Consider the following 12,500-nt stretch of genomic DNA (forward strand, 5'->3'; position numbering starts at 1 on the left):
TAAGCGAGAGCGCTCTCTGCTGGTTGAAAAAGCTTACAGCACCTGGTATTCCCAGGCGGTCTCCCATCCAAGTACTAACCAGGCCCGACCCTGCTTAGCTTCCGAGATCAGACGAGATCGGGCGCATCCAGGCTGGTATGGCCGTAAGCTGAAGCTGCAGCTTGAAATACCTCTTATATGGAGTTGAAAATAAGTCATATAATAGAAGTCATTGATTTGTTGGTGATAATAATTTAGAAGCGCTTATTTGTTGGAGTTAAAGTGCCTTAACCATGTGCAAAACACTTTAGGACGTGAGCTGTCGCTGTTACCACGTTGAAATATGTGTGGGTAGATTAAGCGAGAGCGCTCTCTGCTTGCTGAAAAAGCTTACAGCACCTGGTATTCCCAGGCGGTCTCCCATCCAAGTACTAACCAGGCCTGACCCTGCTTAGCTTCTGAGATCAGACGAGATAGGGCGCATCCAGGCTGGTATGGTCGTAAGCACAAGCTGCAGCTTGAAATACCTCTGATATGGAGTTGAAGATAAGTCATAGAATATAAGTCATTGATTTGTTGGTTTTATTTGTCGGAGTTAAAGTGCCTTAACCATGTGCAAAACACTTTAGGACGTGAGCTGTCGCTGTTACCACGTTGAAATATGTGTGGGTAGATTAAGCGAGAGCGCTCTCTGCTGGTTGAAAATGCTTACAGCACCTGGTATTCCCAGGCGGTCTCCCATCCAAGTACTAACCAGGCCCGACCCTGCTTAGCTTCCGAGATCAGACGAGATCGGGCGTATCCAGGCTGGTATGGCCGTAAGCAGAATCTGCTGTTTGAAATACCTCTTATATGGAGTTGAAGATAAGTCATAGAATATAAGTCATTGATTTGTTGGTGATAATAATTTAGAAGCGCTTATTTGTTGGAGTTAAAGTGCCTTAACCATATGCAAAACACTTTAGGACGTGAGCTGTCGCTGTTACCACCTTGAAATATGTGTGGGTAGATTAAGCGAGAGCGCTCTCTGCTGGTTGAAAAAGCTTACAGCACCTGGTATTCCCAGGCGGTCTCCCATCCAAGTACTAACCAGGCCCGACCCTGCTTAGCTTCCGAGATCAGACGAGATCGGGCGCATCCAGGCTGGTATGGCCGTAAGCTGAAGCTGCAGCTTGAAATACCTCTTATATGGAGTTGAAGATAAGTCATATAATAGAAGTCATTGATTTGTTGGTGATAATAATTTAGAAGCGCTTATTTGTTGGAGTTAAAGTGCCTTAACCATGTGCAAAACACTTTAGGACGTGAGCTGTCGCTGTTACCACGTTGAAATATGTGTGGGTAGATTAAGCGAGAGCGCTCTCTGCTTGTTGAAAAAGCTTACAGCACCTGGTATTCCCAGGCGGTCTCCCATCCAAGTACTAACCAGGCCCGACCCTGCTTAGCTTCTGAGATCAGATGAGATAGGGCGCATCCAGGCTGGTATGGTCGTAAGCACAAGCTGCAGCTTGAAATACCTCTGATATGGAGTTGAAGATAAGTCATAGAATATAAGTCATTGATTTGTTGGTTTTATTTGTCGGAGTTAAAGTGCCTTAACCATGTGCAAAACACTTCAGGACGTGAGCTGTCGCTGTTACCACGTTGAAATATGTGTGGGTAGATTAAGCGAGAGCGCTCTCTGCTGGTTGAAAAAGCTTACAGCACCTGGTATTCCCAGGCGGTCTCCCGTCCAAGTACTAACCAGGCCCGACCCTGCTTAGCTTCTGAGATCAGACGAGATCGGGCGCATCCAGGCTGGTATGGTCGTAAGCAGAAGCTGCAGCTTGAAATACCTCTGATATGGAGTTGAAGATAAGTCATAGAATATAAGTCATTGATTTGTTGGTTTTATTTGTCGGAGTTAAAGTGCCTTAACCATGTGCAAAACACTTTAGGACGTGAGCTGTCGCTGTTACCACGTTGAAATATGTGTGGGTAGATTAAACGAGACCGCTCTCTGCTGGTTGAAAATGCTTACAGCACCTGGTATTCCCAGGCGGTCTCCCATCCAAGTACTAACCAGGCCCGACCCTGCTTAGCTTCCGAGATCAGACGAGATCGGGCGCATCCAGGCTGGTATGGCCGTAAGCAGAATCTGCTGCTTGAAATACCTCTTATATGGAGTTGAAGATAAGTCATAGAATATAAGTCATTGATTTGTCGGTTTTATTTGTTGGAGTTAAAGTGCCTTAACCATGTGCAAAACACTTTAGGACGTGAGCTGTCGCTGTTACCACGTTGAAATATGTGTGGGTAGATTAAGCGAGAGCGCTCTCTGCTGGTTGAAAATGCTTACAGCACCTGGTATTCCCATGCAGTCTCCCATCCAAGTACTAACCAGGCCCGACCCTGCTTAGCTTCCGAGATCAGACGAGATTGGGCGCATCCAGGCTGGTATGGCCGTAAGCAGAAGCTGCTGCTTGAAATACCTCTTATATGGAGTTGAAGATAAGTCATATAATATAAGTCATTGATTTGTTGGTGATAATAATTTAGAAGCGCTTATTTGTTGGAGTTAAAGTGGCTTAACCATGTGCAAAACACTTCAGGACGTGAGCTGTCGCTGTTACCACGTTGAAATATGTGTGGGTAGATTAAGCAAGAGCGCTCTCTGCTGGTTGAAAATGCTTACAGCACCTGGTATTCCGAGGCGGTCTCCCATCCAAGTACTAACCAGGCCCGACCCTGCTTAGCCTCCGAGATCAGACGAGATCGGGCGCATCCAGGCTGGTATGGCCGTAAGCAGAAGCTGCAGCTTGAAATACCTCTTATATGGAGTTGAAGATAAGTCATATAATACAAGTCATTGATTTGTTGGTGATAATTTTAGAAGCGCTTATTTGTTGGAGTTAAAGTGCCTTAACCATGTGCAAAACACTTTAGGACGTGAGCTGTCGCTGTTACCACGTTGAAATATGTGTGGCTAGATTAAGCGAGAGCGTTCTCTGCTGGTTGAAAAAGCTTACAGCACCTGGTATTCCCAGGCGGTCTCCCATCCAAGTACTAACCAGGCCCGACCCTGCTTAGCTTCCGAGATCAGACGAGATCGGGCGCATCCAGGCTGGTATGGCCGTAAGCAGAAGCTGCAGCTTGAAATACCTTTTATATGGAGTTGAAGATAAGTCATAGAATATAAGTAATTGATTTGTTGGTTTTATTTGTTGGAGTTAAAGTGCCTTAACCATGTGCAAAACACTTTAGGACGTGAGCTGTCGCTGTTACCACGTTGAAATATGTGTGGGTAGATTAAGCGTGAGCGTTCTCTGCTGGTTGAAAAAGCTTACAGCACCTGGTATTCCCAGGCGGTCTCCCATTCAAGTACTAACCAGGCCCGACCCTGCTTAGCTTGCGAGATCAGACGAGATCGGGCGCATCCAGGCTGGTATGGCCGTAAGCAGAAGCTGCAGCTTGAAATACCTCTTATATGGAGTTGAAGATAAGTCATAGAATATAAGTCATTGATTTGTTGGTTTTATTTGTTGGAGTTAAAGTGCCTTAACCGGAGGCTTCCGGTTGGTGAGCAGATGGAGTAGACGTGTTTCGTGAGTGCTCCCGTGAGTGCCAAACTTTTTAAACCACCAAGCCCTCAAACTTTCAAACTTTTTCCTTTAAAAAGGATTCCCTGTTGCTGTTTTTCTTTTTTTTTGTCTCGAACGAGCCCACTTACCTCCGAGATGGCTTCGAAGAGCGGCAAGTCGGGCAAGAAGGACGACGCTGGCGCTGTCTTAACCCTGGCGGCCATTACCACGTTGCTGGAAGAACACCGAGCTGCCCTGGCCGCCGAGTTCAAAAATACTTTCAGTCAGCTCGACTCCAAACTCGACCAAACGCGGCTCGCGGTCGAGGACCATGGCCAACGTGTTTCGTCCCTTGAACTCGCCACAGAAGACCTCAGCCAGCGAGTTACGGACCTTGAAGGCATCTGCTCGACTCTACGGGATGATAATGCTCGGCTGAAGGCCAAGGTGGTGGATTTGGAAAGCCGGAGCAGAAGGCAGAACATCCGTATCCTGGGCTACTGGGTAGCCCAGGCTACGGGTAGCCCAGGATATCTTTCGTCTGGGTACCAGACGAAAGATATCCTCGTGAGGGAAGCGCGCCGGAGAGGAAAGTTGGAATATCGCGGCCACCCCATCCGGGTCCTGGAGGATTACAGCCCCGAAGTTGCCAGCCAACGAGCGGAATACAGCGGAGTCATGTCGGAGCTCTACCAGCTGGGTCTGAAGCCGGCTCTGCTCTTCCCCGCCCGGCTCCGGCTCACGCTGTCCGGGGGGGCCAGGAAGTGGATCGGCTCCGTGGATGAGGCGCGCAAATTCATCACGAGTCGCAGCAAAGCTTCAAACCCGCTGTAACGGGACTGTTGGAGGCTGTCACGGCTCCGCCTGCAGCCCGGTGCGGCTCACTGACGCTCACGGACTGACTTTTTTTTCTCTCTCTTTTTTTTTACGTGAGTCACATTATTCCTGAGGGGAGGGTGAGTACCCCCGCGACAACCAGTATTTTCTCTGTTGTTAGTTGGACTGCCCCTTTGCAAATATTATTAATTTGCAGTTTTTTTTGGCTATTTGAGGAAAGGGGAAAAATAAGTGGTGAAGAGGGAGAGAAAAAAAAACAAAAAAACAAAAAAAAAAAAAAAAAGCTTTTCCGATTTACCTATAAGTTTTGTAATAATTGTAAGCTGTTAACCTTACTTTTACGCTGCTTAAGTCGGACGTTTTATATTTAATATTTTTGTACAAATATTTCTGGGCTCATATCGGGACTTAAAGGTCAAGATTTGAGAGGGTATTTCTTTTTTTTATTTATATCTACACGTTTTAAGGTGCTAATATGTATACACCCATGATACGGGAGCAAAAGCTATTAGTGTGTAGGATAGGAAGATGCGTTATTGCACTTTGTTTGTTTTGAAGAGCTTGCTGCTTTTTTTTTATTTTTCTATAGCAGCTGTCTTAGTTGGGGTGGGTGGGTCGGGGGGATATGTCACTGCCAGAAACTTTGCATTAACTCTTTTCAACTCATTACTTAATGTGGGTCACATTCAACCTCCTTTCCGTTTTCTTTTTTTTTTGCCTAGGTCATTGTGCACACCTAATTTTTCTTCTTAGATATTATGAGTAGATACTTGAAGTTGGTGAGCTGGAATGTTAAGGGTCTGAATCACCCTGTTAAGAGGAAAAGGATCTTCTCACATCTAAAACACCTTAAAACAGAAATAGCCTTTCTACAAGAAACTCATATTCGCAGTTCTGATAATAGCCGCCTGTTCCCGAGGTGGTCAGGGCAGAGATTTCACTCCTCCTTTCAAGCTAAGGCCCGAGGAGTTTCAGTTCTGATCAGTCAGGATGTTTCATTTGAGCAGCACAATGTGATTTCTGACAAGTTTGGTCGCTACGTGATCGTTTCTGGGAAATTATTCAATACATTGGTCGTACTTGTGAACGTTTATGCCCCTAATTCAGATGATGCAGTCTTTTTTGAACGACTGTTTTCACTGCTCCCTGACCTTAATACATATTCTCTCATACTGGGTGGTGATTTTAATTGCTGGCTCGACCCAGTCCTAGACCGATCCTCTACCAACCCCGGCACAGCAAGTAAGTCAGCCCGTCTTATTCAGGCGTTCCTTTCTGACTACGGTGTTTGTGATGTGTGGCGTTCTTTACATCCATGTGACAGAGAATACTCCTTTTTCTCACAAGTGCACCACACATACTCGAGGATTGATTATTTTTTTATTGATAATCAACTGATTCCCCTGGTTCATTCCTGTGCTTATCAGAGCATTGTCATTTCCGACCACGCTCTTGTGGTTCTAACCATGTCCCTTCCTGACCTACCTCAGAGAGACAGACAGTGGCGATTCAATTCAACTCTGCTGTCGGACACAAATTTTGTTAAATCAATGGAAACGGAAATAGCCTTTTTCCTATCCACGAATATGACTCCAGGAATGTCTAGTCTAACTGTCTGGGATTCCCTCAAGGCTTATCTCCGGGGACAGATTATATCCTACACTGCTAGGGTGAGGCAAAAATCTTATAGGGAGCGATCAGACCTTGCCCGCCAAATCAAAGAGGTCGATGAAGAATATTCTCGGACTAAATCCCCAGATCTTTACAAAAAGCGGCTAGAACTTAAAACTAAATTTGACCTGCTTACCACTCACCCAATTGAACAGTCACTTCTGAAAAGTAAAACCAGGTTTTATGTTTATGGAGACAAATCTGACAAATTATTAGCCAACCAACTTAAAGGCTCTAAGGCTAAACAAAATATTTCTAAGATTCGATTACCAAATGGCCATGTAACTACAGACCACTTACTCATAAATGAAGCATTCAGGGACTTTTATACCCAGCTATACACCTCGGAATCTCAGACTGATCAAGATGAGATTGCTGACTTTTTAAATAGTCTTAGTATTCCCAGTCTTTCACCAGATCTAAGGAAGACATTAGAAGAACCGATATCCCTGATGGAAATTACTCGAGCCATTTCTTCACTGCAGTCGGGTAAATGTCCTGGCCCTAATGGCTTCCCGGCGGAATTTCTAAAGAAATTTTCTACTCTGCTTTCCCCATTGCTATCTACAGTTCTTTCAGAATCCTTCAGCCACGGTTCCCTCCCTCCTTCTTTTTCGGAGGCCTGCATCACCCTCATAGCTAAAAAAGGGAAGGATCCTACTGAATGCGCCTCCTACAGGCCCATCTCCCTCTTAAACACAGATGCTAAAATCCTAGCTAAAGTCCTAGCCCATAGGCTGGAGAATGCCCTCCCCACAATTATATCTGAAGACCAAACTGGCTTCAATAAAGGTAGGCAGTCTTACTTCAACACAAGGCGACTGTTCAATATTATCTACTCTGCCTCTGAGGCTATCCCTGAATGCGTTGTCTCTCTGGATGCGGAGAAAGCATTTGATCGCGTCCAATGGGATTATCTCTTTGCTGTGCTGGACAGGTTTGGTTTTGGTCCGAACTTTGCTCTGTGGATTAAGCTTCTCTATTTACACCCAACAGCCTCAATTCGTACTAACTCTCAACGGTCAAAACCATTTAATCTGCATCATGGAACCCGTCAGGGGTGCCCCCTTAGTCCCATGCTTTTTGACATGGCTATCGAACCGCTTGCCACAGCGCTCCGATCTTGTGAGGATGTGTCCGGTATCTGGAGAGGTGGCAGGGAACATAAGGTCTCGCTTTATGCCGATGACCTCTTGCTTTTCATCTCTCACCCTCTGGCCTCATTACCCCCTGCGCTGTCACTTCTCAGTCAGTTTGGGAAACTCTCAGGCTATAAACTGAATCTCAGCAAAAGTGAGCTTTTCCCTACCAATCTCGAATCGCATGCTTTAGACCTTTCCAATTTTCCCTTTAAAATCGTAAATGACAAATTCTCCTATTTAGGCATATATGTGACAAGGAAACACAAAGACCTGCTCCAAGAGAATCTTATCTCATTGTTAAATGAGACCAAACAAACCCTTACACAATGGTCACCCCTGTCAATGTCTCTTGTGGGTCGCATCAATTCAGTTAAAATGACAATTTTACCTAAATTTTTGTACCTTTTCCAGACCTTGCCACTCTTTATTCCTGGTTCTTTTTTTCAGTCCCTTGACTCAGTTATATCTTCATACCTATGGCGGGGTAAACGGCCACGTTTGAACAAAACTCACCTTCAAAAAATTAAGTCTGCAGGTGGTCTGGCCCTCCCAAACTTTCGTTATTATTATTGGGCTGCTAACCTGCGCTGCCTTGCATTCTGGTCCTTCTACTGCGACGGCGCTGACCGCCCTGACTGGGTGGCGATGGAGTTACATCCAACTGATGACCTGTCAATTCCTGCCCTACTCGGCTCCTCACTTCCACTTCCTTCACTTAAATCAATCAAAAACCCAGTGGTTAAACATTCTCTTAGAATTTGGGCCCAATTTAGGAAGTTTTTTGGTTTTCACAGCTTCTCTCTTCTTAGCCCCATTGCATCAAAACACTCTTTCAAACCATCCCTTGAGGACCCCACCTTCCAGGAATGGCACAGGAGGGGTATGAATCGTTTTAGAGATATGTTCATAGACGGCACCGTGGCATCTTTTGAGCAGTTAAGTAGTAAATTCAGCCTTCCAAAATCACATTTCTTTAGGTATCTTCAGGCTAGACATTTTGTTCTTTCCCAGACACCCAGCCCTGGTGCATCGATAGGCTTGACCACAGTTGACAAGGTTCTTGCCACAGACCCATTCAAAAAGGGGCTCATTTCGTCTTTCTATGGCATGTTGCTGGATCTTAGGAGTGCCCCTACAGATAAACTCAAAGCAGCATGGGAGCAGGACTTAGGGCTTCCCTTATCAGAGGATACCTGGGAGTCCATACTCAAACTGGTTAATACAACCTCCCTGTGCGCACGTCACTGCTTAATTCAGTTTAAAGTGGTACACAGGGCTCATATTTCCAAAGCAAAGTTATCCTCCATGTACCCAGATATTAGTCCATACTGTGTAAGATGTAAGGTAGCAGAAGCCTCTCTCATCCACATGTACTGGTCCTGCCCATGTCTAAACAAGTACTGGATGGAAGTATTTCATACTCTCTCTCTGGTGCTTAAAATCAGATTAGAACCAAACCCACTGACTGCCCTGTTTGGGGTCATGGAGGGAGGAAGGAAGTTAACCACTGCACAGGGGCACACTTTGTCTTTTGCCTCCCTTTTGGCTCGTCGGGCAATTCTGTTCAGGTGGAAGGATCCCTTCCCTCCTACTCGTGCACAATGGCTGGAAGACATCATGTCCTGCTTAAAACTGGAGAAAATTAGATACTCGCTTCAGCAATCAAATAAGTTCCAGAAAGTGTGGGGACCTTTTCTAGAAGAATTCCAGACCCTGTGAACTATACTTCATATTTCTTTTGTATTCCTAGTGCAGGCTTTTGATGTTAGAGTGACCTCATATTGTGATTAGTAATCTAGCAGTGACATGGGAGGGATTAGTTTGGTCTGTAGTTTGTTTTTGTTACTATTTTATATTTTTTCATACTGTTTAATTGTTTTTTATATTTTGTACACTGGTGTATGCTATGATTAACATGCCCATGCCTACTCAAAATATTTGTAATTGACATGCAGCATTTCACCTTTTTTACTTTGTGAAAATTTCAATAAAAAGATCTTGAATTAAAAAAAAAAGTGCCTTAACCATGTGCATAACACTTTAGGACGTGAGCTGTCGCTGTTACCACGTTGAAATGTGTGTGGGTAGATTAAGCGAGAGCGCTCTCTGCTGGTTGAAAAAGCTTACAGCACCTGGTATTCCCAGGCGGTCTCCCATCCAAGTACTAACCAGCCCCGACCCTGCTTAGCTTCCGAGATCAGACGAGTTCGGGCGCATCCAGGCTGATATGGCCGTAAGCAGAAGCTGCAGCTTGAAATACCTCTTATATGGAGTTGAAGATAAGTCATATAATATAAGTCATTGATTTGTTGGTGATAATAATTTAGAAGCACTTATTTGTTGGAGTTAAAGTGCCTTAACCATGTGCAAAACACTTTAGGACGTGAGATGTCGCTGTTACCACGTTGAAATATGTGTGGCTAGATTAAGCGAGAGCGTTCTCTGCTGGTTGAAAAGCTTACAGCACCTGGTATTCCCAGACGGTCTCCCATCCAAGTACTAACCAGGCCCGACCCTGCTTAGCTTCCGAGATCAGACGAGATTGGGCGCATCCAGGCTGGTATGGCCATAAGCAGAAGCTGCAGCTTGAAATACCTCTTATATGGAGTTGAAGATAAGTCATAGAATATAAGTCATTGATTTGTTGGTTTTATTTGTTGGAGATAAAGTGCCTTAACCATGTGCAAAACACTTTAGGACGTGAGCTGTCGCTGTTAACACGTTGAAATATGTGTGGGTAGATTAAGCGAGAGCGTTCTCTGCTGGTTGAAAAAGCTTACAGCACCTGGTATTCCCAGGCGGTCTCCCATCCAAGTACTAACCAGGCCCGACCCTGCTTAGCTTCTGAGATCAGACAAGATCGGGCGCATCCAGGCTGGTATGGCCATAAGCAGAAGCGCCAGCTTGAAATACCTCTTATATGGAGTTGAAGATAAGTCATATAATATAAGTCATTGATTTGTTGGTGATAATAATTTAGAAGCGCTTATTTGTTGGAGTTAAAGTGCCTTAACCATGTGAAAAACACTTTTGGACGTGAGCTGTCGCTGTTACCACGTTGAAATATGTGTGGGTAGATTAAGCGAGAGCGCTCTCTGCTGGTTGAAAATGCTTACAGCACCTGGTATTCCCAGGCGGTCTCCCATCCAAGTACTAACCAGGCTTGACCCTGCTTAGCTTCCGAGATCAGACGAGATCGGGCGCATCCAGGCTGGTATGGCCGTAAGCAGAAGCTGCAGCTTGAAATACCTCTTATATGGAGTTGAAGATAAGTCATAGAAAAAAGTCATTGATTTGTTGGTTTTATTTGTTGGAGTTAAAGTGCCTTAACCATGTGCAAAACACTTTAGGACGTGAGCTGTCGCTCTTACCACGTTGAAATATGTGTGGGTGGATTAAGCGAGAGCGCTCTCTACTGGTTGAAAAAGCTTACAGCACCTGGTATTCCCAGGCGGTCTCCCATCCAAGTACTAACCAGGCCCCACCCTGCTTAGCTTCCGAGATCAGACGAGATCGGGCGCATCCAGGCTGGTATGGCCTTAAGCAGAATCTGCTGCTTGAAATACCTCTGATATGGAGTTGAAGATAAGTCATAGAATATAAGTCATTGATTTGTTGGTTTTATTTGTTGGAGATAAAGTGCCTTAACCATGTGCAAAACACTTTAGGACGTGAGCTGTCGCTGTTAACACGTTGAAATATGTGTGGGTAGATTAAGCGAGAGCGTTCTCTGCTGGTTGAAAAAGCTTACAGCACCTGGTATTCCCAGGCGGTCTCCCATCCAAGTACTAACCAGGCCCGACCCTGCTTAGCTTCTGAGATCAGACAAGATCGGGCGCATCCAGGGTGGTATGGCCATAAGCAGAAGCGCCAGCTTGAAATACCTCTTATATGGAGTTGAAGATAAGTCATATAATATAAGTCATTGATTTGTTGGTGATAATAATTTAGAAGCGCTTATTTGTTGGAGTTAAAGTGCCTTAACCATGTGAAAAACACTTTTGGACGTGAGCTGTCGCTGTTACCACGTTGAAATATGTGTGGGTAGATTAAGCGAGAGCGCTCTCTGCTGGTTGAAAATGCTTACAGCACCTGGTATTCCCAGGCGGTCTCCCATCCAAGTACTAACCAGGCTTGACCCTGCTTAGCTTCCGAGATCAGACGAGATCGGGCGCATCCAGGCTGGTATGGCCGTAAGCAGAAGCTGCAGCTTGAAATACCTCTTATATGGAGTTGAAGATAAGTCATAGAAAAAAGTCATTGATTTGTTGGTTTTATTTGTTGGAGTTAAAGTGCCTTAACCATGTGCAAAACACTTTAGGACGTGAGCTGTCGCTCTTACCACGTTGAAATATGTGTGGGTGGATTAAGCGAGAGCGCTCTCTACTGGTTGAAAAAGCTTACAGCACCTGGTATTCCCAGGCGGTCTCCCATCCAAGTACTAACCAGGCCCCACCCTGCTTAGCTTCCGAGATCAGACGAGATCGGGCGCATCCAGGCTGGTATGGCCTTAAGCAGAATCTGCTGCTTGAAATACCTCTGATATGGAGTTGAAGATAAGTCATAGAATATAAGTCATTGATTTGTTGGTTTTATTTGTTGGAGTTAAAGTGCCTTAACCATGTGCAAAACACTTTAGGACGTGAGATGTCGCTGTTACCACGTTGAAATATGTGTGGCTAGATTAAGCGAGAGCGTTCTCTGCTGGTTGAAAAGCTTACAGCACCTGGTATTCCCAGACGGTCTCCCATCCAAGTACTAACCAGGCCCGACCCTGCTTAGCTTCCGAGATCAGACGAGATTGGGCGCATCCAGGCTGGTATGGCCATAAGCAGAAGCTGCAGCTTGAAATACCTCTTATATGGAGTTGAAGATAAGTCATAGAATATAAGTCATTGATTTGTTGGTTTTATTTGTTGGAGATAAAGTGCCTTAACCATGTGCAAAACACTTTAGGACGTGAGCTGTCGCTGTTAACACGTTGAAATATGTGTGGGTAGATTAAGCGAGAGCGTTCTCTGCTGGTTGAAAAAGCTTACAGCACCTGGTATTCCCAGGCGGTCTCCCATCCAAGTACTAACCAGGCCCGACCCTGCTTAGCTTCTGAGATCAGACAAGATCGGGCGCATCCAGGCTGGTATGGCCGTAAGCAGAAGCACCAGCTTGAAATACCTCTTATATGGAGTTGAAGATAAGTCATATAATATAAGTCATTGATTTGTTGGTGATAATAATTTAGAAGCGCTTATTTGTTGGAGTTAAAGTGCCTTAACCATGTGAAAAACACTTTTGGACGTGAGCTGTCGCTGTT

General features: G+C 45.1%; 20 non-coding genes and 1 pseudogene across 20 annotated transcripts; all 21 read right to left on the reverse strand.

Moving 5' to 3' along the window:
* Positions 1-30: 30 nt before the first annotated feature.
* Positions 31-149, reverse strand: LOC133439316 (5S ribosomal RNA). Its single transcript, XR_009782065.1, has one exon. It is a non-coding gene; the product is annotated as a 5S ribosomal RNA (ribosomal RNA).
* Positions 150-366: 217 nt separating this feature from the next.
* LOC133439306 (5S ribosomal RNA) lies at positions 367-485 on the reverse strand (annotated as a pseudogene).
* Positions 486-684: 199 nt separating this feature from the next.
* On the reverse strand, positions 685-803 carry LOC133439321 (5S ribosomal RNA). The gene has a single exon (XR_009782070.1). It is a non-coding gene; the product is annotated as a 5S ribosomal RNA (ribosomal RNA).
* A 217-nt stretch (positions 804-1,020) lies between these two features.
* On the reverse strand, positions 1,021-1,139 carry LOC133439317 (5S ribosomal RNA). The gene has a single exon (XR_009782066.1). It is a non-coding gene; the product is annotated as a 5S ribosomal RNA (ribosomal RNA).
* Positions 1,140-1,356: 217 nt separating this feature from the next.
* LOC133439287 (5S ribosomal RNA) lies at positions 1,357-1,475 on the reverse strand. The gene has a single exon (XR_009782051.1). It is a non-coding gene; the product is annotated as a 5S ribosomal RNA (ribosomal RNA).
* A 199-nt stretch (positions 1,476-1,674) lies between these two features.
* On the reverse strand, positions 1,675-1,793 carry LOC133439283 (5S ribosomal RNA). Its single transcript, XR_009782047.1, has one exon. It is a non-coding gene; the product is annotated as a 5S ribosomal RNA (ribosomal RNA).
* A 199-nt stretch (positions 1,794-1,992) lies between these two features.
* On the reverse strand, positions 1,993-2,111 carry LOC133439320 (5S ribosomal RNA). The gene has a single exon (XR_009782069.1). It is a non-coding gene; the product is annotated as a 5S ribosomal RNA (ribosomal RNA).
* A 199-nt stretch (positions 2,112-2,310) lies between these two features.
* Positions 2,311-2,429, reverse strand: LOC133439267 (5S ribosomal RNA). The gene has a single exon (XR_009782031.1). It is a non-coding gene; the product is annotated as a 5S ribosomal RNA (ribosomal RNA).
* A 217-nt stretch (positions 2,430-2,646) lies between these two features.
* LOC133439237 (5S ribosomal RNA) lies at positions 2,647-2,765 on the reverse strand. The gene has a single exon (XR_009782002.1). It is a non-coding gene; the product is annotated as a 5S ribosomal RNA (ribosomal RNA).
* Positions 2,766-2,980: 215 nt separating this feature from the next.
* On the reverse strand, positions 2,981-3,099 carry LOC133439318 (5S ribosomal RNA). The gene has a single exon (XR_009782067.1). It is a non-coding gene; the product is annotated as a 5S ribosomal RNA (ribosomal RNA).
* Positions 3,100-3,298: 199 nt separating this feature from the next.
* On the reverse strand, positions 3,299-3,417 carry LOC133439353 (5S ribosomal RNA). The gene has a single exon (XR_009782100.1). It is a non-coding gene; the product is annotated as a 5S ribosomal RNA (ribosomal RNA).
* A 5,892-nt stretch (positions 3,418-9,309) lies between these two features.
* LOC133439285 (5S ribosomal RNA) lies at positions 9,310-9,428 on the reverse strand. Its single transcript, XR_009782049.1, has one exon. It is a non-coding gene; the product is annotated as a 5S ribosomal RNA (ribosomal RNA).
* A 216-nt stretch (positions 9,429-9,644) lies between these two features.
* On the reverse strand, positions 9,645-9,763 carry LOC133439244 (5S ribosomal RNA). Its single transcript, XR_009782009.1, has one exon. It is a non-coding gene; the product is annotated as a 5S ribosomal RNA (ribosomal RNA).
* A 199-nt stretch (positions 9,764-9,962) lies between these two features.
* LOC133439268 (5S ribosomal RNA) lies at positions 9,963-10,081 on the reverse strand. Its single transcript, XR_009782032.1, has one exon. It is a non-coding gene; the product is annotated as a 5S ribosomal RNA (ribosomal RNA).
* Positions 10,082-10,298: 217 nt separating this feature from the next.
* On the reverse strand, positions 10,299-10,417 carry LOC133439269 (5S ribosomal RNA). The gene has a single exon (XR_009782033.1). It is a non-coding gene; the product is annotated as a 5S ribosomal RNA (ribosomal RNA).
* Positions 10,418-10,615: 198 nt separating this feature from the next.
* Positions 10,616-10,734, reverse strand: LOC133439345 (5S ribosomal RNA). Its single transcript, XR_009782093.1, has one exon. It is a non-coding gene; the product is annotated as a 5S ribosomal RNA (ribosomal RNA).
* Positions 10,735-10,933: 199 nt separating this feature from the next.
* Positions 10,934-11,052, reverse strand: LOC133439336 (5S ribosomal RNA). The gene has a single exon (XR_009782084.1). It is a non-coding gene; the product is annotated as a 5S ribosomal RNA (ribosomal RNA).
* A 217-nt stretch (positions 11,053-11,269) lies between these two features.
* On the reverse strand, positions 11,270-11,388 carry LOC133439270 (5S ribosomal RNA). Its single transcript, XR_009782034.1, has one exon. It is a non-coding gene; the product is annotated as a 5S ribosomal RNA (ribosomal RNA).
* Positions 11,389-11,586: 198 nt separating this feature from the next.
* Positions 11,587-11,705, reverse strand: LOC133439346 (5S ribosomal RNA). Its single transcript, XR_009782094.1, has one exon. It is a non-coding gene; the product is annotated as a 5S ribosomal RNA (ribosomal RNA).
* Positions 11,706-11,903: 198 nt separating this feature from the next.
* Positions 11,904-12,022, reverse strand: LOC133439245 (5S ribosomal RNA). The gene has a single exon (XR_009782010.1). It is a non-coding gene; the product is annotated as a 5S ribosomal RNA (ribosomal RNA).
* A 199-nt stretch (positions 12,023-12,221) lies between these two features.
* On the reverse strand, positions 12,222-12,340 carry LOC133439251 (5S ribosomal RNA). The gene has a single exon (XR_009782015.1). It is a non-coding gene; the product is annotated as a 5S ribosomal RNA (ribosomal RNA).
* Positions 12,341-12,500: the final 160 nt, after the last annotated feature.

Source organism: Cololabis saira, unplaced genomic scaffold (assembly GCF_033807715.1).
Source record: "Cololabis saira isolate AMF1-May2022 unplaced genomic scaffold, fColSai1.1 scf151, whole genome shotgun sequence".
NCBI classification, from domain to species: Eukaryota; Metazoa; Chordata; class Actinopteri; order Beloniformes; family Belonidae; genus Cololabis; species Cololabis saira.